Source organism: Astatotilapia calliptera, chromosome 9 (genome assembly GCF_964374335.1).
Source record: "Astatotilapia calliptera chromosome 9, fAstCal68.1, whole genome shotgun sequence".
Taxonomy (NCBI): domain Eukaryota; kingdom Metazoa; phylum Chordata; class Actinopteri; order Cichliformes; family Cichlidae; genus Astatotilapia; species Astatotilapia calliptera.
In genome coordinates this window covers 10,800,411-10,827,887 of record NC_137430.1, presented here as the reverse complement: position 1 = coordinate 10,827,887, position 27,477 = coordinate 10,800,411, and the positions used below count along the sequence as shown (strand labels likewise).

At 40.1% G+C, this 27,477-nt stretch overlaps 1 protein-coding gene and 1 long non-coding RNA gene across 2 annotated transcripts in view; one reads left to right on the top strand and one right to left on the bottom strand.

Moving 5' to 3' along the window:
- Positions 1–27,477, bottom strand: part of LOC113028755 (leukocyte elastase inhibitor-like) — a 373,460-nt gene that overhangs the window by 117,572 nt on the left and 228,411 nt on the right. The window lies entirely within an intron of this gene.
- On the top strand, positions 1,793–9,725 carry LOC113028752 (uncharacterized). The gene is made up of 3 exons (XR_013911246.1): positions 1,793–1,890; positions 3,158–3,262; positions 7,418–9,725. It is a non-coding gene; the product is annotated as an uncharacterized LOC113028752 (long non-coding RNA).

The window sequence follows — 27,477 nt, the reverse complement described above, 5'->3', positions numbered from 1 at the left end:
AAACACAAAACGCTGGGTCAACGACCCAGGACCATGACACTTTGTCTCCAAACCTTCTGTCAGAGACTGAACGTCCAAAAGTTTTAGAGACTTTAGACCTCTTATCTTTCCATGTTAACTTGAGCTACAATCCTCTATACTCACAGTCAAAATATGAGACACCGTGCCAAGCTCGTGTTGTCACAGTCTACGTCTCACTGTGTTTCTTGATTTATTTTTTCCGAATATGTTTTACAAATAGAAAAACTCAATGTATCGACAACCGCTGCACATGTGAGATAAATCCACAGATACATAAATCATCAAGCATCTTGTGGCCTGTCTGTTAGAGAGAGAGAGTATGAGTGTGTGTCTTTGTCACAATTGTATTTGATGATGAGGGCGGGAAGCTGCAATAATGGCCCCCAGGAGCCCAGATGGGGCTCCCCCAGACGAAGGCTGAGAATCACGGAGAACCACAGGCCAGGGGCAGCTGACTCCACTAGTGGCCGACCATCCCTTTGTACGAGCCTGTCCCAGGCGCCCAAGAACACCTGCCTCCATGACCATGTCCCACAGGACCCAGGCCATGCACGATCACACACAGGCTAGTCATTCAAAACAACTTTTCTCTGTCGTCTCTTTTTCTTTATAAACTGGTGGTGTTGCCACAGTAGAGTGTCTCGTGGTTTGTGGGCTCATCTAAAGGTAAGCACCGAGCAAACTTTAATGTGAGTTCAGTTAATCTTGAGTTTAGCTCCTGAATGAGGTCTTCTGCTGCTCTCCTCGGTATTTGTTCACAGTTTATTGTGAACACATTGAGAGAAGAGTGTTTGGAGAAAAACACCAACTAATCATTACGCTCAACACGCTGGGAGAAGTTGAGCGTTTGCTCGCAGAAAGTTGGAGCAGAAAAGTCTTTTCTGCTGCAGTATCAGGGTCACAATAAACTTTATTGTCCAGCTGCTGTGGATGAACACAAGCGTGGAATTCAATTAATGAATTGATTATATTCATTTCTCTGATTCCTAACAAGGATAAGGACATGACAGGATGTGGGGAATATAGACCAATGTGAAATTGAAAACTGAAAACTATTGTGCTGATGGAAATAATCATTACAGTTGGTTAGTTTGGGGTGTGAAACTGGAGCTTTGTGGTTTCAGTTAGTATCAAAACAAATGAAAGAAAAATCATTTTCTTCTAAACATTTGTTGGAGAATTCTTATTGTAAAAAGTGAAAGTTATACAATCTGTAAAGGAGAATTAATTGGATGAGATTTTTGGAAAATTTATCAAAACTCTTAGTTGCCTCCACATTGCAGCTGCAGGCTTATTGTTAAGTAGTTGAATGTGGTTTTAACCAAGAAATATGTAAGATCTAATGTCTTCATAGAGACAGAATGCCATAGAATTACAGGCAGTTTGAATGCCTGTAATTATCAGGCTGTACTCAAGCCCATTAATTAAATCTGAAAACTGTGCTGAGACTCCAAACCCAAGTACCCTCCTGGGAAATTATGGCTACACTTGGATCTGCTGATAGAGAAGTGAGTCAGTGTAACCTTTATTAAATCAGGCAAAACTACACATACTTACTTACTGTGGCGCCCTGCAGAGAGCAAAACCTCTTAAATAAATGGGAGTAAGGGTAAGCTGAAGCCATCTGATGTTTATGTTCATGAATATAACACACTGACACATTTTGACTTTGTTTTTATTGTTTGTTAAATTACTTTTAAATCTCTAGTTTCGTTTAAGAACCATCTAGTCCAGCAGGTGGCGGTAATGCACCTTAAAGCTCTAACCGCCAAAGAAAAACCCCAAAAGAAGAAGAAGCCGCGGAGTTCCCGCTTTATTGCGTTTGTGTTTTAGTTTATTTTTCTTCCTCATCTAAAGTGAAGCACTAAGGTAACTTTGATCTGAGTTCAGTCAATCTTGAATTTAGCTCCTGAGTGAAGTTTTCTGTTGCTCTCCTCGGTCTCTGTTGTCAGTTATTTGTGAACCAGTTGAAAGAAAAAGCCTCTACATCAAGTCAAGCTGCTATAAACTAATTTACAAGAAAATATTAACAAATGCTAATGAAACACAGAGAAGAAAACAGTGTTATTATTAGAAGAAAGCTTTTAAATTAGCTAAGTGTAATCAGAGTTTCTATTATTTTATTAGTCTGTTACTAAGCGCTAGTTAGCATCTCTGTCACTGTGTGGCACCTGCATAGTTTTTGAATGCAGTGTGCTATCCAAGCTAGCTAGCTAGCTAGCTAACGCCAGCCATCATCAATATAAGGTCACTTCCAGTGCCAAAAAATCCAAATATGTTGGCGGTAAAAGTGCTATAATGAAATCAATTTAAAAGAAAGGTAAAAATAAATGTATTCCTGGCTAAAACACACCTGCCTTTGTCTTATCAGCAAAGTTGTGTCAGCCCACAGGGCATGTGATTGTAAAAACTGGCCTCACTCTGAGAGGCCTGTTGTTAGAATCATTTCAAAGATAATTTGATAAATTCTGATCAGTATTCAGTAAATGAGCCTGATTAACTGTTAGCAAAATAATAATGATAGGCCAGAGATACCAGAGATTCATTTTTAAAACAAATACAGCCTCGAACCCCAAGAGGGGATCTGTGTTTTAAAAGTACTGCAGAGTTTTTAAAATAGAATAGAATAGTCTTTTATTGTCTTTGTACATATTCAACTAAATTGTGGGTGCTCCACACCAACTGTGCATGGAAAACAATATAAATAGTAAGACAGTAAGAATAAATAACATATAAGAGGAGTATATACAAAGAGGAGGAAGGCACACATTAGAGAACAGGTTGCAGAATGCTTGAAAGTAGTGCAGTGGCACTACGGCACACCTGATCATTTCTCACGGCACACGTATATATGCCGCGGCACAGTGGTTGGGAAACACTGTACTCTCCATTGTAATCCATTGATTGTTCTGTTTTCGTTCTTTGCCAGGGCCTTTTTTAAAGAGGAATTGCTCTCCTGGTACTGGTGTGCCATACTGCTGAATTTGGTATCGGTGCTCAAACCTTTGTATGTTTTAAACAAGTTGCCCACCAAGGAGAGCTAAAATTTGTTGTTTGTGCTCTCAGATGACCATATGAGACACTTTGACTCTTCAGTGCAGTGTGGAGCTTAACAAAGTTCTGTTTTGTGTCCCAGCTGATCAGGAGGAGGAGAAGAGTCTGACGGAGCAGCAGGGGAACATTTAAGCTACGTGGACTCAGCTCAGCCACTGCAGAGAAAACAATGAGTTCGACAAAGAAGGTGACAGATACTAGTGTTAAGAAATACTCCATTAACCCTTTAAGGCCTATTGGAGCAGGAATGCTCCGTTTTGCAAGTGTGTAAGTTCATCTCTGAATGTTTGTAAAGCATTCCCACGATGGAACATATATGGAGCGACTGCCTCTTCTCTCCCCCTCCCTCTCCTGCTGCTACTTCAGTCATGAAACTGATTAATGATCAGCTGATCGGCTTTTCTGTCGCGAGTCCGTCTCTCTTGTTTGTTTATTGCCCACTTTGCGCCAGAAAGAGGAAACCAGCAGCTGAACAACAGCAGCACGTTTAACCTTGATAAGCTGTTGTTAGAATTTATTTAATATTACTTTCTACACCAGGATCCTTTTCTAGCTGACGGCTGGTAACTGTGCGGGGGCGGATCTAGCAAAGTTTAGCCAGGGGGGCCGATAGGGCATTAAAAATGGTAAATGGTAAATGGCCTGCATTTGTATAGTGCTTTTCTAGTCCTTAAGGACCCCAAAGCGCTTTACACTACATTCAGTCATTCACCCATTCACACACTGACGATAGCAAGCTACATTGTAGCCACAGCTGCCCTGGGGCGCACTGACAGAGGCGTCCTTAACAGGGAAAAGGTGGGCACCAAGACATACTTTTCTTTCTTATTCTCATTTAAAATGTCTAGCTTTTATTAAATAATTATCTGAATCTTACACCCAAAGTTTTAATCTGATGTAAAATGCATAGAAGTCCATGACTGTATATAGTAATTATTAAGTCTAATATACCCTAGTAAGCTATAGTACTTTTCCTTTGGGAAGGCACCATCTGTGCAGTCTGCAGTTCTGTTGAAGAAAGATGTTGAATCTATTTAGTTATTCTTAAAAATAATTGATTTCTGTGAATTTTTTTCACACTGCATCAAATTAAAGTTGATTATGTTGATTAAGCATCATGAGGTGGAGGGTGGGTGATTCCCTATCTATTTTTTTTTTAGAGTTTTAGAGCCCTATTATTTAGGTTACTTACTCTTTAAAATACCAGAATAGGGAGGATGGAGTAGGATTAAGTGTATTAGATTGATCACTATTAGTGAACTATGAAATATTTGGGTGCTGTGTATTTTTTGCATACAGGTATAACAGAATAGCTTTAGTGTTTTGTTTTTTAACTTGAGTATGAACTTATACAAAAGCAGCAAGATATTTAAAAAAAACAGTTCTGTTGATTAAAAAATACACTATATCGGATTCATATCGATATCGGCAGATATCCAAATTTATGGTATCGGTATCGGACATAAAAAAGTGGTATCGTGCCATCTCTAGTAAAAATATAAACATAAGCTCTGACAAACTTGGTTCTATGGTAGGTCTTAAAGGGGTAAAAGATGAAGTACTGATATATATTTTATGCAAAACTAACTGAACCTTGTGCTATATTAATGTAATGTAATATTCATGTAATAATACAATGCCTACATTGTAGAGGGTGACTTTGCCTCTAAAGAGGAAAATGGGCAGGGAAGAGGTTAAAGTGGGATTCAGCAGGATTCAACCCTAAAATCAGCTGTAGTGGCTCAGTGTGGGGAAAAGAGTCACAGCTCACAATCATTTCTGTTGAGAGCTCCAATCGATGTTCTTAATGTACAGGCTGTGATCAGCTGACCTGCTGCTCTCTGTGGATGTACACAACTGAATTCAACCAGATGTCTGCAGATGTTTCATGAGTTGTCCTGGCTGATTTCCATCCTCTACACCAGGGGTGTCAAACTCAACTGCACAGGGAGCAAAACTCAAGACACACTTTAGGTCGCGTGCCAAACAAGATAAACATTTATTGAACACACTAAAACCATGTTTTTAAATAGAAATATGAATAAAAACAGACAGGAATTTTATTCCAGAATAAATAAACTTAAAAAATCAACTTTAACTTTAAATGTTTTGATCTTCATAAAAATATATCCTGTCAAAATTATGCAAGTTAGAAATATGAACATGCTGCAAAAAACCCCAGAAAAAATAAATGAAAACATACACAAGGTTGGAGCTGCATGTAGACGGAGCTGGGGCATTGCTGCAGGAATGGAACTAATAAACTGTGCAGGCCATTCAGTGTCGTACTTTGCCTTGAGTGTACCATTACACTGCAGCTCCATCTGAATCTGCACAGGTGCAGTTTCCACGTAAAAAAGAAGCTTGAAATTCTCTTTTTGTGCTTCACAGTCACCAAAGCGCCGCGAACTCAGTGTGCTCAGTTTATCAGCAAAGTGCGCCGACTTGGTTCAACATTACTTGGCAACAGGGAAAGTGAGACAGGTTGCACTGGTGCATTTGTGACAGCTTCACTTGAAATGCCTTCACTGCATCATACATGTCATGTCCATTGTTAAATCTCCCAATTCTTTTGATCTTTGGGCTGAAGGAAGGACAATACTCGGTGTATAAATGCTCAATCAACAATCTTTTATTCCATACAATTCAACACTTTTGAGCATAAACCATCCGGAGGGGAGATGAGCGCGGGAGGGTGTCCGCCTGATCTCGAAGCGTCTGAGTGTTTCTCACATTCTTATAGCTTCAGCCCCCCTCCACCTAGTCATAAAACCTAAACATTCACATTCTTTCTCTCTTACGGCGCCTAAGTGACGGCCTTGGCTCCCTGTTTTATCTCCTCCTGATGAGATGGGGCAGAAAACCTCTCCGGTATGCTCTGTTCTCTTCTAATCAGACAAATAAGGCCATGACTCTCTGAAAACAGTATTTCTTATACCTCAGCAGTATAATGCATCATAAATGGACACTCTGGTGACAGTGGCAGAGAAAAGGACATTAAAGAAACTGATGGACATTATGAACAATGCTGAGCATCCTCTGCACACGGACATTAACAACCAGAAGAGTCTGTTCAGTGACAGGTTGCTTCTCCCAAAGACAAGAACTAACAGACTTAAAAACTCCTTTGTCCCACACGCCATCAGACTGTTTAACTCCTCTCTGGAGGGGAGAGGGAGGGGAAACAGGAGGACAAAGGAGGGGGGAACAACTAAGCTGTAGTGCCTCTTCACTTCACTGTGGGTTCCTCTGGGAAATCGAATTTCCCAGAGGAACCCACCCGAGGGATTAATAAAGTTCTATCTAATCTAATCTAAAACAATATCACTCATTCACAATAAATCAGCAGTCTAATGTAATACAAATCAGTTTAATAACTGTAATAGTTGTCACCTTCTTCGAAGTCAGGAGAATAATGCAAACTAAAACTACGTAATAATTTCACTATCTTTAATTAGGGGTATAACGTGGCATAAGATAATATAATAATCTCACACCATGAACTGACAGATTTCCTTGCTGAGCTCAAAAACTATTGAGAACTTTTTCCCAACTCAGCCAACGGAACTCTGTATGATAAGGATGTCACCAAACTCTGAATCATAGAAGGATGAAATTGACGGTGATTTAAACCTTTAAACTCAGATAAGATTTACGGTTTGTGTTACAGTGATCGTTACATGCTCCATTTATAGGACTTTACCACACAGCCTGGTGTATGATGCAGGATTGGATTTCATGTGTTACTGTTTAGGCTCAAATCAATTTGATCTTTGAAGCCCGCAGTGATGAAATAACTCCCCTCAAATGACTTAAACCAAAAGTAACAAGCCTGTGTTGAAAATGTAAGGAGTAGAAAATACAGATTTTTTTTTTTTTTTAATGTAGCGAGTAAAAGTAAAAAAAACGTCAGGTTACAGTCAGACTCTGACATCATCCTTCACTGAACCAAGCTAGTAACTGTTACATTTGATTTATTATTATCGAATAAATTAGACAATTATAGAAATATATAATAGGAAACAAACAGGAAATATAAAAAAGTACAGACCTGGTAAACATTTATTACTATTCTGAGTGTGTTAGCATTAATATTTGTGTACAAGCAGGAGGGATGGGCATGATTTTAGAGTGTTTGAACAATGATTAATTATCTTTAACACCAGGTTGGATGTAATGTGTTACTACTACCAGTAGGTGGGGATAAGAGACCTTTAAGGTGTTTGGTGCCACACTCCACCTTCAGGTTTAAAACTAGTGTTAATGGAGGGAGTTTGAAGCTTCAGTTTGTTCAATGACTGCATTTCACTCACTGCCTCTGTTTGTATCTCTGTCACTGCAGGACCAACGTGGACCGAGAAGTCAGCGCTCTCAGGAGGCCGACAAACCTCACAGAAGAAAGAGAGAGAAAAAAAACACCTGTGACGAGTGTGGGAAGGATTTTACCTGGAAGTTTAAACTAAAACAACATCAGCTCATCCACACTGGAGAGAGACCGTTCAGCTGTGACTTGTGTGGAAAGTCGTTTGCCTGGAAGAATGCCCTGAAAACACACCAAGTCGTCCACAGTGGAGTTAAAGCTTACAGCTGTGATCAGTGTGGTAAAGCTTTTGCTCACAGTAGCAGTTTACAGACTCATCTAGTTACCCACTCTGGAGTTAAGGCATACAGCTGTGACATCTGTGGAAAAACTTTCAGCCGGCTATGGAGCCGAAATATACACCTACGCATTCACTCCGGAGAAGATGTGTACTGGTGTGATCAGTGTGGTAAATACTTTACAACAGACGCACACTTACAACGCCACATGTTTACCCACACTGAGGAGAGACCTTATCAATGTGACCTGTGTGAGAAGACTTTTAAAACTCCACAGTACCTGAGACAACACCAACAGATCCACACCAGAAAGAGACTCTACAAGTGCAGTTACTGTGAGGTTTGTATTTTTATTTTATTCTTGTAAGTTCAGTCTGACTGTTTGGAACAAGTGTGCTCATTAAATCGTGTTAGCATGTTAGCACTTCTACTGCACCGAAGAGTAGCTCTGAGCCATTATTCAGGTTTTCATTTCAGTTATAAGTTTCGTTTACACGATCATGAAAAACTAAAAATGCTGAAAATTGCAATGTTGCTGTTATTTAATCTTCAGGCACCTTCGTGGTATATCATGGTGTTATTATTTCTGCATAAATGGCCTCATTCCTCTGTCAGGTGTAAATGGAATAAAATAAAACAAATTAAGTACAAAACCAAACCATTCAGTAATCTTCTCTTATGGTTAACAAAGTTGTATCGTTACGTAATGGTAGGGCTGGGCCATATCATACCGTTCACTGTAATACCGGTATAATGTTGGGCAACGACAAGAAAATGAAATATCGCGATAGAATATGGGTAAAACGCGCATGCAACAGTGCCTTTGTTTTCATACGCACATGGCGAAAAAGGCACGGCGGCGACGGAGAATGACAAGGGCGAAAGCGAATCGTTGAATGAAACGGATGAACCAGAATTGGTTTGTAAAAATGCTGCAACGACAGTGGTGTGGAACTGGTTTAGCTTTCGTCCGTCAGATACACAACAAAGCACTATTTTTGGTAGAGCATGCCAGCAGACCGTCGTTATTACCGTTTTTTTTGGTAAATACAGCACACTTAAAATCAAACCTTTGATTTTTCTGAAAATCGACAGTGCCCCTTATAATCCCGTGTGCCTTATGTTTGGATTCTGGTTGTGTTTACTGACTTCGAAACAATTTTATGTGGTACACGGCGCTCGAAAATCTGTCAAATGTTTTAGTACGACTTTGCTAAGCTACGAACCCGCACCACTTGATGGATTGTCAGCAGTGTTGCCAACTCCTCAGTAAGGAAAATCGCTATTGGTTGTCGCTAGAAGTCGCTAAATGATGTCATCGCCTAATTTGCATAATTGGTCATGCTAATGTAATTCTAACCTACGCTGTTGGAGAGAGAAATAACATTGTGGAAGAGACATAAAGTCAGTAAAAAACGTCTTAAATGCATTTAGAATTTATTTAGAACTACAAATTAAATTTCTTCTAGCAATTATTGTTTTTTTAATGTCACAATTCCAACCCTTTATCCGTCCTTGGCTTGGACGGCAAAAGTGACCCGAAACAGGCACTCTGGTGGAGTTACTTTGTGTTTTTGTGTGTTCATAAGTAGTTTTAAACTTTGTGGTCCACAAAACAACATAACAGTAAAAGAAGAACTGACTGACAGTCAGTGCGGGAGCCCTGCCCTGATACCAGCTGGGGGAGGACTATCCTCCGCCTGTGAACGCTTTTGCACGGGCGAGGTGCCCACCGCAGCACCCGCTGCTCATTGAGAGTAAGAGCGATACGCGCTTTCACGTTAAAAAGTTGTCATAAATAAGTCTCTAATAACGCCAGAAAAAGTTGCCAGATTTGTTGCTAGTCGCGTTTTAGGAAAAAAAGTCGCTAAGGGGGTCTGAAAACTCGCTAAATATAGCAACAAAGTCGCTAAGTTAGCAACACTGATTGTCGGAGCATTACGGCTGTCATAGGCAGGAGCCTCGCGGAGTGATACGTACGGTGCTTCAACATAATATTACCGTATTGTGTGTGTATAAGCTCTTTTAAAGTTTTGTGGATATTATACATGGTTATGCTGAGGATATGTCGGCCAATTTCCACTGGAAATGCCTTTTGGTTAAACTGTCAGCGAGGAATTTGCACTGTTACATTTTTATATAACTTTAATGTAAAAAACAGCTGCTTGTTTAAGTGAAAATACATTGATGGGGTTTTTTGCACTAATAAAATTGTGGAGTTGTAAAGTATTTTCTCTAGTGTCAATTATATCGTCAGTTATATCGTTATCGCAATTTTCAAATCTATATTGTGATAAATATTTTTGGTCATATCGCCCTGCTCTACGTAATGGTATTGTAGTATTGTAGCTGTAGTATCATTGCTTCCTTATAGCTTTAGTACTTTTAAACATTAGTGTTAAAATACCCATTTAATGTTATAATTGCAGTGTCATTGGGGGTAATAGTGTTTTTCTTGTATCCCGGTCAGCTCAGTGTTATAACTGCACAATTACAGTGTTATTAATGCAGTATTAAATCAGTATTATTGCAGTGTTACAGTAGTTTACCATGGGTACCCTAAAAACAGTAGTATGGTAGTACTTAAGTGTAAGTCAGATGTTACTGTAATATTAAATAAGTATTGCTGTAGTATTATGGTGGTAGTATTGTAGTTATTGTAGCCCAGTAAACTGAGTGTGTTAATCGAAACAGTAAAATGTAACTGGACGTCTGCAGAGATGCTCTTTATTTCAGGCGACTTTCAGGATAAAAGTGTTGAAGGACTGACTTACACTGTCTTTGTGTCTTTGTTTAGAAGCAGAGCGACACAGGTGGATCCACTTCTCAACCCTGTCATCGCTGTGGTGGTGGGAAAGACTTTCGTTGTGACATCTGTGGAAAAACTTTCAGTCTGCAAGCCGGCCTAAAAATACATCAACGTAAACACACTGGAGACAAACTGAAATACTGCAAAGAATGTGGGAGAAGCTTCCCCACATCAGCTGAGTTAAAACGACATGAACTCTTTCACAGTGGGGTCAAAAAGCACCTCTGTGATCAGTGTGGGTCATCCTTCACCACTGCAGGTCAGCTTAAAACACACAAACGAGTCCACACAGGAGCGAAACCATACAAGTGCAGACACTGTGACAAAAGCTTCTCACATTCAGGTAGTCGTAGCAACCATGAACGTACACACATGGAAGGAAACTACAGCTGTGAGCAGTGTGACAAGAGCTTCAGTAATCTCAGTTCATACTCTGCACACAAACGATCCCACGTTACTAATAAACTGTTTCACTGTTACCACTGTGCCAAAACATTCACTTCATCATCTGCTCTGTGCAAACATCAGCGCGATCACGCAGGGCTGAAATCGTTCCCATCACAGGATCAGAGTGAATCTGAAGAGAGAGAAACATCCTCTGGTTTCAGAGTCCAACTTAAAACCCTGGAGATCAGGCTCCACAGAGTTCAGGTCGGCTCTCCTTAAAGTTCTAATGAATCAAACTGTTCCTATAGTTCAATGTTAATCTTTATAAATTGTTCTTCTTCTGTTTGTGTTCAGTCGTTACCTTTTTTTCAGTGGTTGGAGTTAAAATCAGTTTCCTGTTCTCAAGTTTTTATTGAATGTATTTTATTAAAGTTCTTAAATGAAGTTAAAATGATGTTAAATAAAGAATTGTTTGAACGACAGAGATTTTGAGCCATGATGTCATTTCCTGTATTTCAGAGTAAAGACTGAAGTGACAAATGGAAACATGTTTACAGTCATGGAATAAACACTGATGGGTCATCTGTAGGAAATACTATTGCTGACCTGACAGACTCGACCTTGTTTACAAAGAAAGAAAGGAACTGATGACATGTGTCAGCAGAGGCTTTCAGGGTTGTTTAGAGTAGAGCTGATAGTCTTAAAGAACACGGCGATTATGACAATTTAACACAATGATCTGAGAAACATTCTTTTAACATTTCAAAAGAAACCTGCAATTTGTCTTTCTTCCACTTTCACTCTGCTCTCCTACACTGACGCCTGACTGTTCGGGTGGATCTTCTTTATAAAAGTGGAGGAGAAGAGAGCAGCGGCGGGGTGGAGCGCGAGCTTTAAACTCATGCACAAGAGAAACAGGTTTGTGATGAGAGAACACTGAATCCCACATTTCCAAATATAAAACAGATAAACCATATGATAACACCAGGTCAAGAGTGACTGATGAACACTGAGAAAACCTCCAACCATCAAATCAATTTGAGCTTAAACAGAAACACATGAAAGGTAATCTTGTTTTTTTATATTAATCACCAGAGGTTGTTGCATAACAAGAGAGAATGGAGCCAGCTAAGAAGAGGAGGATGTCCTCCCCTGTGTGGGAACATTTTGATTTTATATCTCCCAACAAGGTATGTAAATTTCTACAGAAGATGTATTTTCATAATACTGATGGTGCAATACAATTTATGTTAAGCTGTCTTGACTTTTGTACAAGGTGAAGTGTTTACTATGTGCCAGGGAGCTGGGATATAACAACAACACCTCATCCATGCTTAGGCACTACAGAGCTTTGCATGAGAATAAGAGGAACACCGACTGTGGAGCAAGACCAGGTGAGCCATCAAATGCCATGATAATATAGCATGCTGTAATGTTACTAAATGATATAACAATATTATACAACTGTAATAAGTTACGTGTGTGATATTTATATTTGTGCTTTGTCTTTATTGTCTTTCCTCAGGAGAACAATCTCAAATAGATGAAGACCTGGTTAGCATGGTGATTGAGGACTCCCAGCCATTTAGCATTGTGGAGGACAAAGGATTCAAAAGATTTGTTAAATCATTAAATCCTAGCTATGTTCTCCCCACTAAAAAGGTCATAAAAGCAGTGAAAATTTAGTTTTTACAGAATAAAATGTGGGCAGGACTGAGGCTCAAAGCCTCAGTGTGTAGCTGTCCATACCTCAACGTTACAAAAGCACAACCACTGTCCACACCCCAACCACACCTCACCTCACAGTAAATGATCATTTCCATTTTAAGCATTTCCAAATAATCATTTTCCATACTGCCAGTATAAATATACACAGTATACTGGATCACTACAATATAGATGTTTTACACACTCCTTTTGTTGTTGACATTTACAGGCTGTGTGCAAAAGGCCACACTCTTCAAATTCATGCCAACTAATATTTTTACGTCCAGTAGATGTCCTACTAGAGCAAATGAAGCTTCAAGATGCTTTGCGCTGGGGTGAACCAATTGGATGAAAAGCTTCAGTGCTTCATGAAGCTTCATCTGCCCATCACTAGATTTCAGCCCTGCGTGATCGCGCTGATGTTTGCACAGAGCAGATGATGAAGTGAATGTTTTGGCACATTGGTAACAGTGAAACAGTTTATTAGTAACGTGGGATCGTTTGTGTGCAGAGTATGAACTGAGATTACTGAAGCTCTTGTCACACTGCTCACAGCTGTAGTTTCCTTCCATGTGTGTACGTTCATGCTCGTTACGACTACCTGAACGTGAGAAGCTTTTGTCACAGTGTCTGCACTTGTATGGTTTCTCTCCTGTGTGGACTCGTTTGTGTGTTTTAAGGTCACCTGCAGATGACCCACACTGATCACAGAGGTGCTTTTTGACCCCACTGTGAAAGAGTTCATGTCGTTTTAAGTCACCTGATGTGGGGAAGCTTCTCCCACATTCTTTGCAGTATTTCAGTTTGTCTCCAGTGTGTTTACGTTGATGTATTTTTAGGCCGGCTTGCTAACTGAAAGTTTTTCCACAGATGTCACAACGAAAGTCTTTCCCACCACCACAGCGATGACAGGGTTGAGAAGTGGATCCATCTGTGTCGCTCTGCTTCTAAACAAAGACACAAAGACAGTGTAAGTCAGTCCTTCAACACTTTTATCCTGGAAGTCGCCTGAAATAATTGAAATCCATTTCGTAACCATTTCTCTTAACAGGTGCCATTTATGGTCCTTATACACACACAATACGGTAATATTACGTTGAAGCACAGTACGTATTACTACGCGAGGCTCCTCGGTAGCCGTAATGCTCCGACAATGCATCAAGCGGTGCAGCTCCGTAGCTCACCAAAGTCGTACTAAAACATTTTTTGACAGATTGCTGAGCGCTGTGTACCACATAAAATCGGTTCGCGGTGATCAAGCACAACCAGAATTCATACAAAAGGCGCGCTGTCAAGTTTTGAGAGAATGAAAGGATTTTAGGCAGCCTAAAATCCGTTAGCATGGTTAGCTCGTTAACACGTTGACGCTGTCCAGCCCCACGCACAGGGCGATGCGCAGTAACTCGTTAACGGAGATTTGCTGTGTTCATCTTGTCGTTGCCTGCAGGTGAAGCGATGGGGGAGGAGGGGGAGTTGTGTTCAGTGAAGGAGAGAGGCGAGGTCGAGTAAAGTTGCATAAAGACAAAAGTGGACGAAAGAGCGACAAACTTATGGCTCCACAACTATATTGATATAAAGGATATTGTCACATATTACATCTCGTATAAAAATATATCGATATTTTTTAAAAACTCGATATATCGCCCAACCCTATCTATCTCTGTCGGGTTATCATATAGCCCGACGGGCGAGGCTGAGATAGATTTTTGTCGCCCGACCGCAGATATTGCAAACTCCGGGACGTCGGGCTAGCGATTTTGCGAGCCCTGAATAGTAATAAATGTTTACCAGGTCTGCACTTTTTTATATTTCCTGTTGCTGTTTCCTATTATATATTTCTATAATTGTCTAATATATTCAATAATAATAAATCAAATCTAACAGTTACAGGGTTCATACGCCTTTTTCAGGGTCAAATTCAAGCACTTTTTAAGCACTTTCAAGGTCCCTTTTCAAGCTTTTCCAGCCCCCGTGCCAAAAAAAGAAAAGAATGCATGTTTCAATTAGCATCACCTCAGTAAGACCATGTGAAAAGACACCTTAGCTCCCCTTTTGTTAGGACATAGAAAAACACACCTTATACACATAGTAGGGGTGGGCGATATAAACGATATACGATGATATAAATTTGGCCAACGATAGAGATTTTGACTATACCGCTCTATCGCGACAGCGCAAGTTGATGATGTCATCAAGCTGCGGCTGTTTTGGTCGAAAGCATCGCAGCGGCTACAACCATTATCATCTGCAAATTATGGCAGGCGGCAGTCATAGCAAAGAGATGAAGCACTTTTTAAATATGGGGAAAGCCAAAAACTGCGCTTCCTCCACTTCCTAACATTGAATCATTAATGTTGAATTCTCTCACATCTGTTCTATTCCCATATTGTTGCAGTATATTAATGACTAACCTCGTATTGTGGATGAATAATCTCAGTTGTTCTCCTGACTGAAGTTTGCCTAGGGTTGCCAACTCCCTGAAAAATAAATAAGGGACACCTCGTGGCCAGGGCCGGGCAACCCAGTTGTCTTCACCCTTCCCAGTGTGGTAGCTCTTTTTTTGTGTGTGTGAAATTATTTTTTAACCATTTGACTTGAATTTGATTTAAGCAGATGCATATTCTTTGTGATATGACCATATGGGAAACAAATGATCATTTAGCCATTTATTTTTAGCTCAAAATGACAACATTAACACAGTAAAACAGGTCTCTTTCTTAAACAGAAGCCTGTCATGCTTAACTTTTGAGAATATAAGTAAATCTTTCTTTAAAAGAACTCTGTCCTGCTTAACTTAAAATTATATAAATTAATAGAAAGCAATAGAACGAAAAATATTCTTGTAACAGTGCACATATAGTGCATTTAGTACAATTGGCTTCAGTTGAGGTATTATTTCAGCTTTTCTAATGCTAATCAGCTGCTCCTGTTTGTAAACCCACTTGTTCCCATGATTACGCATCATAACTCATCATCATTATTCATCTATGTATTACTTTTATGTATTATTCATCTATTTGTTGTAATCATCCATCCTTGCAGTTGTTTATTACACAAAATAAATTATATTATCACACTTCTGGCCACATAGCGCTGATATTCACCGCACATGCCCATAATAACCTTAACCAGAGGGTTTAAACAACAAACCAGTGTTTACATACCATATCTGCTTCTGCCGTGGCCTGGTGGACAAAAAATTGGTTAAGGGTTCCCCGAGCTTTCACGCCCCTCATGTTCTTCTTGTGCCCACCACTAGAAGCATGCCTATGGAAAAAGTGCGCCGGCACACAGTGCAGTGCGCTTTATAGGTGTTATCGTGCACTTTCCCAGCCAGGTGTTTTCCTTTTCCCATTCCTCCCTGTACTTTTGCAGCCTTTTTTCTTTTCTTTCTCTGAGGGGAACAAACATTGCTGCTCTAATGCTGGGCTTACACTGTGCGATTTTTGGCCCATTTTGAGCCGATTTTTGAGTCGTGCGACCGATTTGGTGATCGGCCCGATTTTGGCCTTTATCGTGCATCGTGTAGTATACGTGGGGTAACGAGAAACGATTAACACCTCACGACCAGCTCCCGATCATCAATCGCTCGTGAGGGTGTCACCACAGCCGCTCACACTGCTCATGCGCAAACACGTAAACATCGGTGAAAAAGACGGCGCAGCACAGCTGTGCAGCGTGTGATCTGGACACAAGTGATGGAGGCACTTGTAGAACTTTGGAAAGCTCATCCGAGCCTTTTCGATGTAGCATCACAAAATTATCACGACCACAACAACCGTGAAAATAGTTGGATTTACACTGTTGCTCAATCACAGCTGCCTGATCATGTTTTTCATTAGCAATTTAGCAAAGTTGATGGTGGTGTGTCTGTGTGAGTGAAAGACAGAGAGAGCGAGCGACAGATTTTCTGTTATAACCTTCATGTTATGTTGGCACAGTGTGAGCACTCAGGTTGCATCAGAGCATCGGGCCGTATAGTGTGAGACCTGCATCGTGACCTGCAAACTTCTAATCCCTGCGAGTCAATCGTGCAGTTTGAGCAAGAGCTGAATAACGTGACTGAAAAAAATCGCAGTGTCTGCCCAGCTTTAGGTGTACTGTCATCCGAGACGTGCACCGCAGTGTCGGCGTTTGTTTCCCTGTTGGCCATGCTTGTTGTTGTGGTCATCTGTTGTCTTCCGGTATTTTCTCCGCAAGCGACCTTTCCTCGACCAATGAGATAATCTGAATTGTCATACTCGAATTGTCATAAGTGTGCTGTCAGCTCATTGGTCACAAAGCAGGAGAGGGGCTGGGAATTATGTTTTCAAACAAAGCGTTAATTCCATTAACATTTATAGACTACTTTTGATTCTCACTGTATTACGGGACAAAGTGCGTCCCTTATTAGCTCAATACGGGACGTGTACTTTTGTTTCTAAATACGGGACGATTCCGTTTTTTAAGGGACGGTTGGCAACCCTAAGTTTGCCCCATGTATAGCATCCTGCTATGCGATTGCATTTGTCCCTGACCACCAGAATCCCTCACGTTAACTTTTATCGAGTGGAAAAAAAGTTGGCGTTCATCCTCCAGCTTCACTGTGCTAATGTTATGCTAACATAGCTGTGTTGCTAGCAATCACGTAGCACAACATTATATACCAGGTAGTCCAACTTCAGTAACCCTGCAAACGCCACTGCTGTTTAGTTTTCTGTCTTCATTTATGTTGGTAGTGGTAGCAGAGCTGTACGTTTTAATTAGTTTCATTAATCTCTCAGTCAGAACATGGTATGAAATGTTTAGGTGGAAACTAGCGAGCTAACTTCCTGCTAACTTGTAACTCCGTTAAATTCAATAACTTCTGTTTTCATGGATGCCTGGATGTTAAACTTAATTGTTACACCTGGTAAAGCAGCAACGCTGATGATTTTATTAAAGATGAAAGAATTTAGACCGTTTTTAACTCTCAGTGTTCGTTTGACTTTGGGACTTGAAGTGGACGGAGTTTTGGACCCAGATTGCTCCGCGAAGCTCCTCACCACGGCAGCCGTAATGCTCTGACGATCCATCAAAACATTTTCTAACAGATTTCTGCACACCAAAATTGGTTCGAGGTCAGTAAGCACAACCAGAATTCATACATAAGGCACACTCTTGATTTTTGAGAAAATTAAAGGATTTTAAGTGTGCCTTATAGTGTAGAAAATACGTTATACAGAAGAAAAGAATATATCGCGATATATATCGTTACGCACGTGCTTCAAATTATACCGCGATATGGATTTTAGGCCATATCGCCCAGCCCTAATACATAGTGTATAAACTCAAAATACACATTTCACTTAAAAATTAAGATGTGAAAATGTGAACAAATCAACTTGTTAGAGATATTCTTCTCCTCTTGAAAAAAAAAATGAAAAATGAAAAATAAAGAAATAAGTCTTCTCATCAGATATTGATGCTTCTTTCCTGTGTGACAAAAAAATAGGAGACAGATGTTTGTTTGTTTGTTTGTTTGTTTGTTTTTTAAGTTAATTCCCAATAAAACTGTTTCATTGCTAACTACATTGCTGTCTGTATTATTGCTGAAGTCCTAAATGATCATCTTTAAAGTGTTTGTGCTAATAACATCAAGTCAGACAGGCATGGAGAACAGCACTGACTGTTTAAGTAGTTTAATGTGTAGGTGCTGGTGATAAGCACATTTTGAATGAAAGCCGGGGAACTTTGGTAGCACAGAAACAAGTGGCTATTCTTTGTGACCATATAGATCAGTCCCTCATATTACCATTATTTCACCCAAAGGCACAAATTAATACTCAAAAGAGCTGCAGCAATACACACAAATATAAACAGTACTTGGTGACAACTTTGCTTTTCACAGCATATTCCATAATAGCGCTGCCATACTGCATCACACTCAGTGCATTTCAATCATTTCTCCAGCGAGTTTGATAGCAAAATAATAATCATAATTTTTTTTAAAAAATAGCGTGTGTAACGTACACATACTGGAAAATTATTTACTAGGACTCACCTATCATGTGACCGGACAGAGCAAACTCCGCCATTGTTGTTTTCCATCAAACACTCATTAAAACAGCAACCTGCAGGTATGTTAGCGCACTCATCCCCGACTGTCCGAGGGAGGGGCGGGGTCACACTTTGAAACAGATGCAAGGCAGCCCAGGCGGGGAAATTTTGCTTTTGAAATACAGTTACATTTTCAAGAACTTTCAAGCACCACATCTGAAATTCAAACACTTTTCAAACCTCGAAAAGACGACATTAGAATTCAAGCATTTCCCAGGATTTCTGATTTTTATACTCAAAAATCCATCCACAAGCTTCAACGCGTCCAGAACTCTGCTGCCCGTAATATCACCAGGACCCCTTCTATCCACCACATTACTCCTGTTCTGCAGCAGCTTCATTGGCTCCCGGTCAAATATCGTATCAATTTCAAAATACTCTTGTACACATTTAAGGCCATTCATCATCTCTCCCCTCAAAACAGGACTACAACAGTTCAAAATCAGGACTTCTTAGGACTTAACCAAAACAGAACCAGAAACAGCTGGGGGAGCAGCACAGCAAAGGACTCATCCAGGCTGGAAAAACGAATCAGGAAGGCTAGCTCTGTGGTCGGCATGAAGCTGGACACTTTGGTGATAGTGGGAGAGAAAAGGACATTAAAGAAACTGCTGGACATTATGAAAATGCTGGGCATCCTCTGCACATGCTCGTAAATAATCAGAGGAGCCTATTCAGCGACAGGTTGCTTCTCTCAAAGTCAAGAACCAACAGGCTTAAAAACTCCTTTGTCCCACACGCCATCAAACTGTTTAACTCTTCGTTGGAGGGGAGAGGGAGGGGAAACAGGAGGACAAAGGCGAGTGGGAACAACTGAGCTGTAGTGCCTTTTCACTGTGCAATATTTGCAATATTTTTTTATATTTGACCTTTTTTGTGGGGCAAATAATATTGACACCAGTCATTTTGAGTTTTTCTGAAATGATTCTGTTGTTGTCTACAAAATATTAAAAAAATTAAGCTTTAGGGAAATCCTCTGGTTTAAAATCCTGTTTTAAAAAAAGCACTTGGGACAATTGTGGTGGAGACAGCTTTTGTTATAATATCAATAATATTCATATGAATATGGGATACTGTTACATGTTTGCATAGACGTTTGTGGAATATGGAGACACTCCTGGCATTATATGAGCAAAGTGAAACTCAATTTTTAGGGTTCATGGAGATGAGTGTGAAGATCCAAACAATCGCTGTCAGTGATGGAGAAGCTTTGATGAAAATATTTGGTAAAAAGTTCACCAGCATGAAGGAAATGAAGTTTCAAACTTTCCTTAGGAGGAGCCCAGCACGCCTGCTTAAAGAAAAGTGAGTGTGCTGATGTGGATGCTTGCAGTGACTGCTGTATAGAGGCCATCACATGAAACATATCAGTGTCATAATTGTTAGTTTAGTCACGTGTTTGTTTATTATCCTTATTGTTTTATCTGGGACTGTTTGCAAACATCTCAGAGAGAGGAGACACCAGCATCTGAACAGAGACTCAAACCAGCAACCTGCAGCTCCCTGCTTGGCTGCTCCAGTTTTCTCCTCACTCATGTTGCCCACCAGTGATTTCTAGCTGCCCACCCACACAGCAGGCTAGAATATGCACTGAGCCTCAGCACCATGGTTGCAATACTTGGACATGTTTTCTTTATTAAATAATGAACCAGACCCCAAAAAGTAAACAGCTGTTATTGCTAGGCAACGGGAGCAGCATTTGGTGATGCAGCACCTGACATTCCTGACCATGTGGGCGGAGCATGCATGGAATGGAATGTTTTGTAGAACTGTGCAACACAAGCACTTAGTTACAGCATTGTTCATTGTATCCAGACACAGCTAGAGACACATCTATAGCAGCATCTCTGTGCAGGACAGACGACGGTTGAAGAAAAAAACACATCGAAAACTTCACTTCTCTACAAAACTTTGGTTCCTTTGTTTAAAAGGCCAAAATGAATCAAGGGAGATCGAGAAGAGGATTGGTGAGTGCGTCACCATACAGTACAGAACAGTCTGAGCTGATTAAACTACGAGAAGAATTTCAAATAATACAGGCTGAAAATGTCAAATTAAAAGAAGTGGCAGAAGAATCAAGAGAAGAAGCTAAAAATTCAAAGTTTGAAACCGAAGTAGTATTGAAGGAATTACTGCATGTGGGTCTAAAGCTTAAAGGAGAGAAGATGGGAAAACAACAAGCAGAAAATGAGAATGAAAACATCAAGAAAGAACTGTTGGAAGCTCAAAAAGCATTGCAGGAAGAGAAAACCACAGCACAAGAAGCTAAAAATAAATATCAAACTGCAAAGAAGGAGGCAGAAAATGTGATGCAGGAATTACAGGAGGTGCAGGAAGCTTTTGAAGGGGAGAAAAGGAAAATGCAGTTGGCAGCACAAGAAGCTGAAAATGTAACGGCTGAATCTGAAATACTCAGGAAGGAATTACTGCATGTAAAGCAACAACTTCAAGAGGAGAAAAAACGTAAACATGAGGCAGAAAATGAGATTGAAAATATGAAGAAAGAATTGTTGGAAGCTCAAAAAGTGTTGGAGGAAGAGAAATTTAAAATACAGGAAGCAAAGAAAGAAATGGAAAATACAAAGAGTTTCACTCAAAACATGAGGAAGAAGTTGCTGGAAACAGAGGAAGAAATAGAAAAAGAGACACATGGAAAATGGGAGGCAAAACAGGAAAGTGAAACTCTGAAGAAGAAACTGATGAAAGTGCAAGAAGAACTTGCAGAAGAGAAAATTGAGGTGAAGGTATTCAAGAAAGAAACGACAGCCTCTGAGGTGACCAAGAAAGGCTGCAAAGATGCACTTAAAGAAATGCAAAAGCACAAAAAGGAAGCTAAAGAGCTCCTGAAACAGAAAGTCAAACTGGCCAAACAGCAGCTGAAAGAAGCATTTAAAGACGCCGAGGAGCAGCTAAACAAAACCTTAAAAGAGCTGCAGGCAAAAGAAAAAGAAAAGAAAGCCGAGGACAGGAGTGGATTCTGGAGCAGACTGCTGAGAAAAAACTGACCCAGCAGCATCAAGTTTAAGGAGAGCAATAGTTTCTTCCTCCTTCCCCCTCTCTCAACCTTTCTTTCACAAAAATCCCCCCAAACTTGACTTGGGACGTTTGTTTGTTTTTAAAAACTCTATTCTGAATACATGTACTGAAATACACAAATAAAATTGCCATAACTTGACCTCATGTTGCCGGCTTCTTTTCTTGTGTGTCTGTGGATGTAAAACAGTAACACACTTTCTGCTCTGTGTGTTTTTAATTGTAAATAAATGCAATATATCTTCATTTTAAAAACTTCTGCTCTAAATCTTTTTTTAGCAAAATGCTTTTTTTGCCCCTTCCTGATATCTTATGTTTTAACATGTTTGTTACATTTACATGTTTCCGATTTCAAGTGTTAACACAGATGGTCAGAGACAGAGGTCTGGACAGCTCTTTCCCTTTATTTGTATTTATTCAGGTTATTTTTATACTCAAAAATCCATCCACAAGCTTCAACGCGTCCAGAACTCTGCTGCCCGTATCATCACCAGGACCCCTTCTATCCACCACATTACTCCTGTTCTGCAGCAGCTTCATTGGCTCCCAGTCAAATATCGTATCAATTTCAAAATACTCTTGTACACATTTAAGGCCATTCATCATCTCTCCCCTCAAAACAGGACTACAACAGTTCAAAATCAGGACTTCTTAGGACTTAACCAAAACAGAACCAGAAACAGCTGGGGGAGCAGCACAGCAAAGGACTCATCCAGGCTGGAAAAACGAATCAGGAAGGCTAGCTCTGTGGTCGGCATGAAGCTGGACACTTTGGTGATAGTGGGAGAGAAAAGGACATTAAAGAAACTGCTGGACATTATGGAAAATGCTGGGCATCCTCTGCACATGCTCGTAAATAATCAGAGGAGCCTATTCAGCGACAGGTTGCTTCTCTCAAAGTCAAGAACCAACAGGCTTAAAAACTCCTTTGTCCCACACGCCATCAAACTGTTTAACTCTTCGTTGGAGGGGAGAGGGAGGGGAAACAGGAGGACAAAGGCGAGTGGGAACAACTGAGCTGTAGTGCCTTTTCACTGTGCAATATTTGCAATATTTTTTTTATATTTGACCTTTTTTGTGGGGCAAATAATATTGACACCAGTCATTTTGAGTTTTTCTGAAATGATTCTGTTGTTGTCTATAAAATATTTAAAAAATTAAGCTTTAGGGAAATCCTCTGGTTTAAAATCCTGTTTTAAAAAAGCACTTGGGACAATTGTGGTGGAGACAGCTTTTGTTATAATATCAATAATATTTATATGAATATGGGATACTGTTACATGTTTGCATAGACGTTTGTGGAATATGGAGACACTCCTGGCATTATATGAGCAAAGTGAAACTCAATTTTTAGGGTTCATGGAGATGAGTGTGAAGATCCAAACAATCGCTGTCAGTGATGGAGAAGCTTTGATGAAAATATTTGGTAAAAAGTTCACCAGCATGAAGGAAATGAAGTTTCAAACTTTCCTTAGGAGGAGCCCAGCACGCCTGCTTAAAGAAAAGTAAGTGTGCTGATGTGGATGCTTGCAGTGACTGCTGTATAGAGGCCATCACATGAAACATATCAGTGTCATAATTGTTAGTTTAGTCACGTGTTTGTTTATTATCCTTATTGTTTTATCTGGGACTGTTTGCAAACATCTCAGAGAGAGGAGACACCAGCATCTGAACAGAGACTCAAACCAGCAACCTGCAGCTCCCTGCTTGGCTGCTCCAGTTTTCTCCTCTCTCATGTTGCCCACCAGTGATTTCTAGCTGCCCACCCACACAGCAGGCTAGAATATGCACTGAGCCTCAGCACCATGGTTGCAATACTTGGACATGTTTTCTTTATTAAATAATGAACCAGACCCCAAAAAGTAAACAGCTGTTATTGCTAGGCAACGGGAGCAGCATTTGGTGATGCAGCACCTGACATTCCTGACCATGTGGGCGGAGCATGCATGGAATGGAATGTTTCGTAGAACTGTGCAACACAAGCACTTAGTTACAGCATTGTTCATTTTATCCAGACACAGCTAGAGACACATCTACAGCAGCATCTCTGTGCAGGACAGACGACGGTTGAAGAAAAAAACACATCGAAAACTTCACTTCTCTACAAAACTTTGGTTCCTTTGTTTAAAAGGCCAAAATGAATCAAGGGAGATCGAGAAGAGGATTGGTGAGTGCGTCACCATACAGTACAGAACAGTCTGAGCTGATTAAACTACGAGAAGAATTTCAAATAATACAGGCTGAAAATGTCAAATTAAAAGAAGTGGCAGAAGAATCAAGAGAAGAAGCTAAAAATTCAAAGTTTGAAACCGAAGTAGTATTGAAGGAATTACTGCATGTGGGTCTAAAGCTTAAAGGAGAGAAGATGGGAAAACAACAAGCAGAAAATGAGAATGAAAACATCAAGAAAGAACTGTTGGAAGCTCAAAAAGCATTGCAGGAAGAGAAAAGCACAGCACAAGAAGCTAAAAATAAATATCAAACCGCAAAGAAGGAGGCAGAAAATGTGATGCAGGAATTACAGGAGGTGCAGGAAGCTTTTGAAGGGGAGAAAAGGAAAATGCAGTTGGCAACACAAGAAGCTGAAAATGTAACGGCTGAAGCTGAAATACTCAGGAAGGAATTACTGCATGTAAAGCAACAACTTCAAGAGGAGAAAAAACGTAAACATGAGGCAGAAAATGAGATTGAAAATATGAAGAAAGAATTGTTGGAAGCTCAAAAAGTGTTGGAGGAAGAGAAATTTAAAATACAGGAAGCAAAGAAAGAAATGGAAAATACAAAGAGTTTCACTCAAAACATGAGGAAGAAGTTGCTGGAAACAGAGGAAGAAATAGAAAAAGAGACACATGGAAAATGGGAGGCAAAACAGGAAAGTGAAACTCTGAAGAAGAAACTGATGAAAGTGCAAGAAGAACTTGCAGAAGAGAAAATTGAGGTGAAGGTATTCAAGAAAGAAACGACAGCCTCTGAGGTGACCAAGAAAGGCTGCAAAGATGCACTTAAAGAAATGCAAAAGCACAAAAAGGAAGCTAAAGAGCTCCTGAAACAGAAAGTCAAACTGGCCAAACAGCAGCTGAAAGAAGCATTTAAAGACGCCGAGGAGCAGCTAAACAAAACCTTAAAAGAGCTGAAGGCAAAAGAAAAAGAAAAGAAAGCCGAGGACAGGAGTGGATTCTGGAGCAGACTGCTGAGAAAAAACTGACCCAGCAGCATCAAGTTTAAGGAGAGCAATAGTTTCTTCCTCCTTCCCCCTCTCTCAACCTTTCTTTCACAAAAATCCCCCCAAACTTGACTTGGGACGTTTGTTTGTTTTTAAAAACTCTATTCTGAATACATGTACTGAAATACACAAATAAAATTGCCATAACTTGACCTCATGTTGCCGGCTTCTTTTCTTGTGTGTCTGTGGATGTAAAACAGTAACACACTTTCTGCTCTGTGTGTTTTTAATTGTAAATAAATGCAATATATCTTCATTTTAAAAACTTCTGCTCTAAATCTTTTTTTAGCAAAATGCTTTTTTTGCCCCTTCCTGATATCTTATGTTTTAACATGTTTGTTACATTTACATGTTTCCGATTTCAAGTGTTAACACAGATGGTCAGAGACAGAGGTCTGGACAGCTCTTTCCCTTTATTTGTATTTATTCAGGTTATTTTTATACTCAAAAATCCATCCACAAGCTTCAACGCGTCCAGAACTCTGCTGCCCGTATCATCACCAGGACCCCTTCTATCCACCACATTACTCCTGTTCTGCAGCAGCTTCATTGGCTCCCGGTCAAATATCGTATCAATTTCAAAATACTCTAGTACACATTTTAGGCCATTCATCATCTCTCCCCTCAAAACAGGACTACAACAGTTCAAAATCAGGACTTCTTAGGACTTAACCAAAACAGAACCAGAAACAGCTGGGGGAGCAGCACAGCAAAGGACTCATCCAGGCTGGAAAAACGAATCAGGAAGGCTAGCTCTGTGGTCGGCATGAAGCTGGACACTTTGGTGATAGTGGGAGAGAAAAGGACATTAAAGAAACTGCTGGACATTATGGAAAATGCTGGGCATCCTCTGCACATGCTCGTAAATAATCAGAGGAGCCTATTCAGCGACAGGTTGCTTCTCTCAAAGTCAAGAACCAACAGGCTTAAAAACTCCTTTGTCCCACACGCCATCAAACTGTTTAACTCTTCGTTGGAGGGGAGAGGGAGGGGAAACAGGAGGACAAAGGCGAGTGGGAACAACTGAGCTGTAGTGCCTTTTCACTGTGCAATATTTGCAATATTTTTTTATATTTGACCTTTTTTGTGGGGCAAATAATATTGACACCAGTCATTTTGAGTTTTTCTGAAATGATTCTGTTGTTGTCTATAAAATATTTAAAAAATTAAGCTTTAGGGAAATCCTCTGGTTTAAAATCCTGTTTTAAAAAAGCACTTGGGACAATTGTGGTGGAGACAGCTTTTGTTATAATATCAATAATATTTATATGAATATGGGATACTGTTACATGTTTGCATAGACGTTTGTGGAATATGGAGACACTCCTGGCATTATATGAGCAAAGTGAAACTCAATTTTTAGGGTTCATGGAGATGAGTGTGAAGATCCAAACAATCGCTGTCAGTGATGGAGAAGCTTTGATGAAAATATTTGGTAAAAAGTTCACCAGCATGAAGGAAATGAAGTTTCAAACTTTCCTTAGGAGGAGCCCAGCACGCCTGCTTAAAGAAAAGTAAGTGTGCTGATGTGGATGCTTGCAGTGACTGCTGTATAGAGGCCATCACATGAAACATATCAGTGTCATAATTGTTAGTTTAGTCACGTGTTTGTTTATTGTCCTTATTGTTTTATCTGGGACTGTTTGCAAACATCTCAGAGAGAGGAGACACCAGCATCTGAACAGAGACTCAAACCAGCAACCTGCAGCTCCCTGCTTGGCTGCTCCAGTTTTCTCCTCTCTCATGTTGCCCACCAGTGATTTCTAGCTGCCCACCCACACAGCAGGCTAGAATATGCACTGAGCCTCAGCACCATGGTTGCAATACTTGGACATGTTTTCTTTATTAAATAATGAACCAGACCCCAAAAAGTAAACAGCTGTTATTGCTAGGCAACGGGAGCAGCATTTGGTGATGCAGCACCTGACATTCCTGACCATGTGGGCGGAGCATGCATGGAATGGAATGTTTCGTAGAACTGTGCAACACAAGCACTTAGTTACAGCATTTTTCATTTTATCCAGACACAGCTAGAGACACATCTACAGCAGCATCTCTGTGCAGGACAGACGACGGTTGAAGAAAAAAACACATCGAAAACTTCACTTCTCTACAAAACTTTGGTTCCTTTGTTTAAAAGGCCAAAATGAATCAAGGGAGATCGAGAAGAGGATTGGTGAGTGCGTCACCATACAGTACAGAACAGTCTGAGCTGATTAAACTACGAGAAGAATTTCAAATAATACAGGCTGAAAATGTCAAATTAAAAGAAGTGGCAGAAGAATCAAGAGAAGAAGCTAAAAATTCAAAGTTTGAAACCGAAGTAGTATTGAAGGAATTACTGCATGTGGGTCTAAAGCTTAAAGGAGAGAAGATGGGAAAACAACAAGCAGAAAATGAGAATGAAAACATCAAGAAAGAACTGTTGGAAGCTCAAAAAGCATTGCAGGAAGAGAAAAGCACAGCACAAGAAGCTAAAAATAAATATCAAACCGCAAAGAAGGAGGCAGAAAATGTGATGCAGGAATTACAGGAGGTGCAGGAAGCTTTTGAAGGGGAGAAAAGG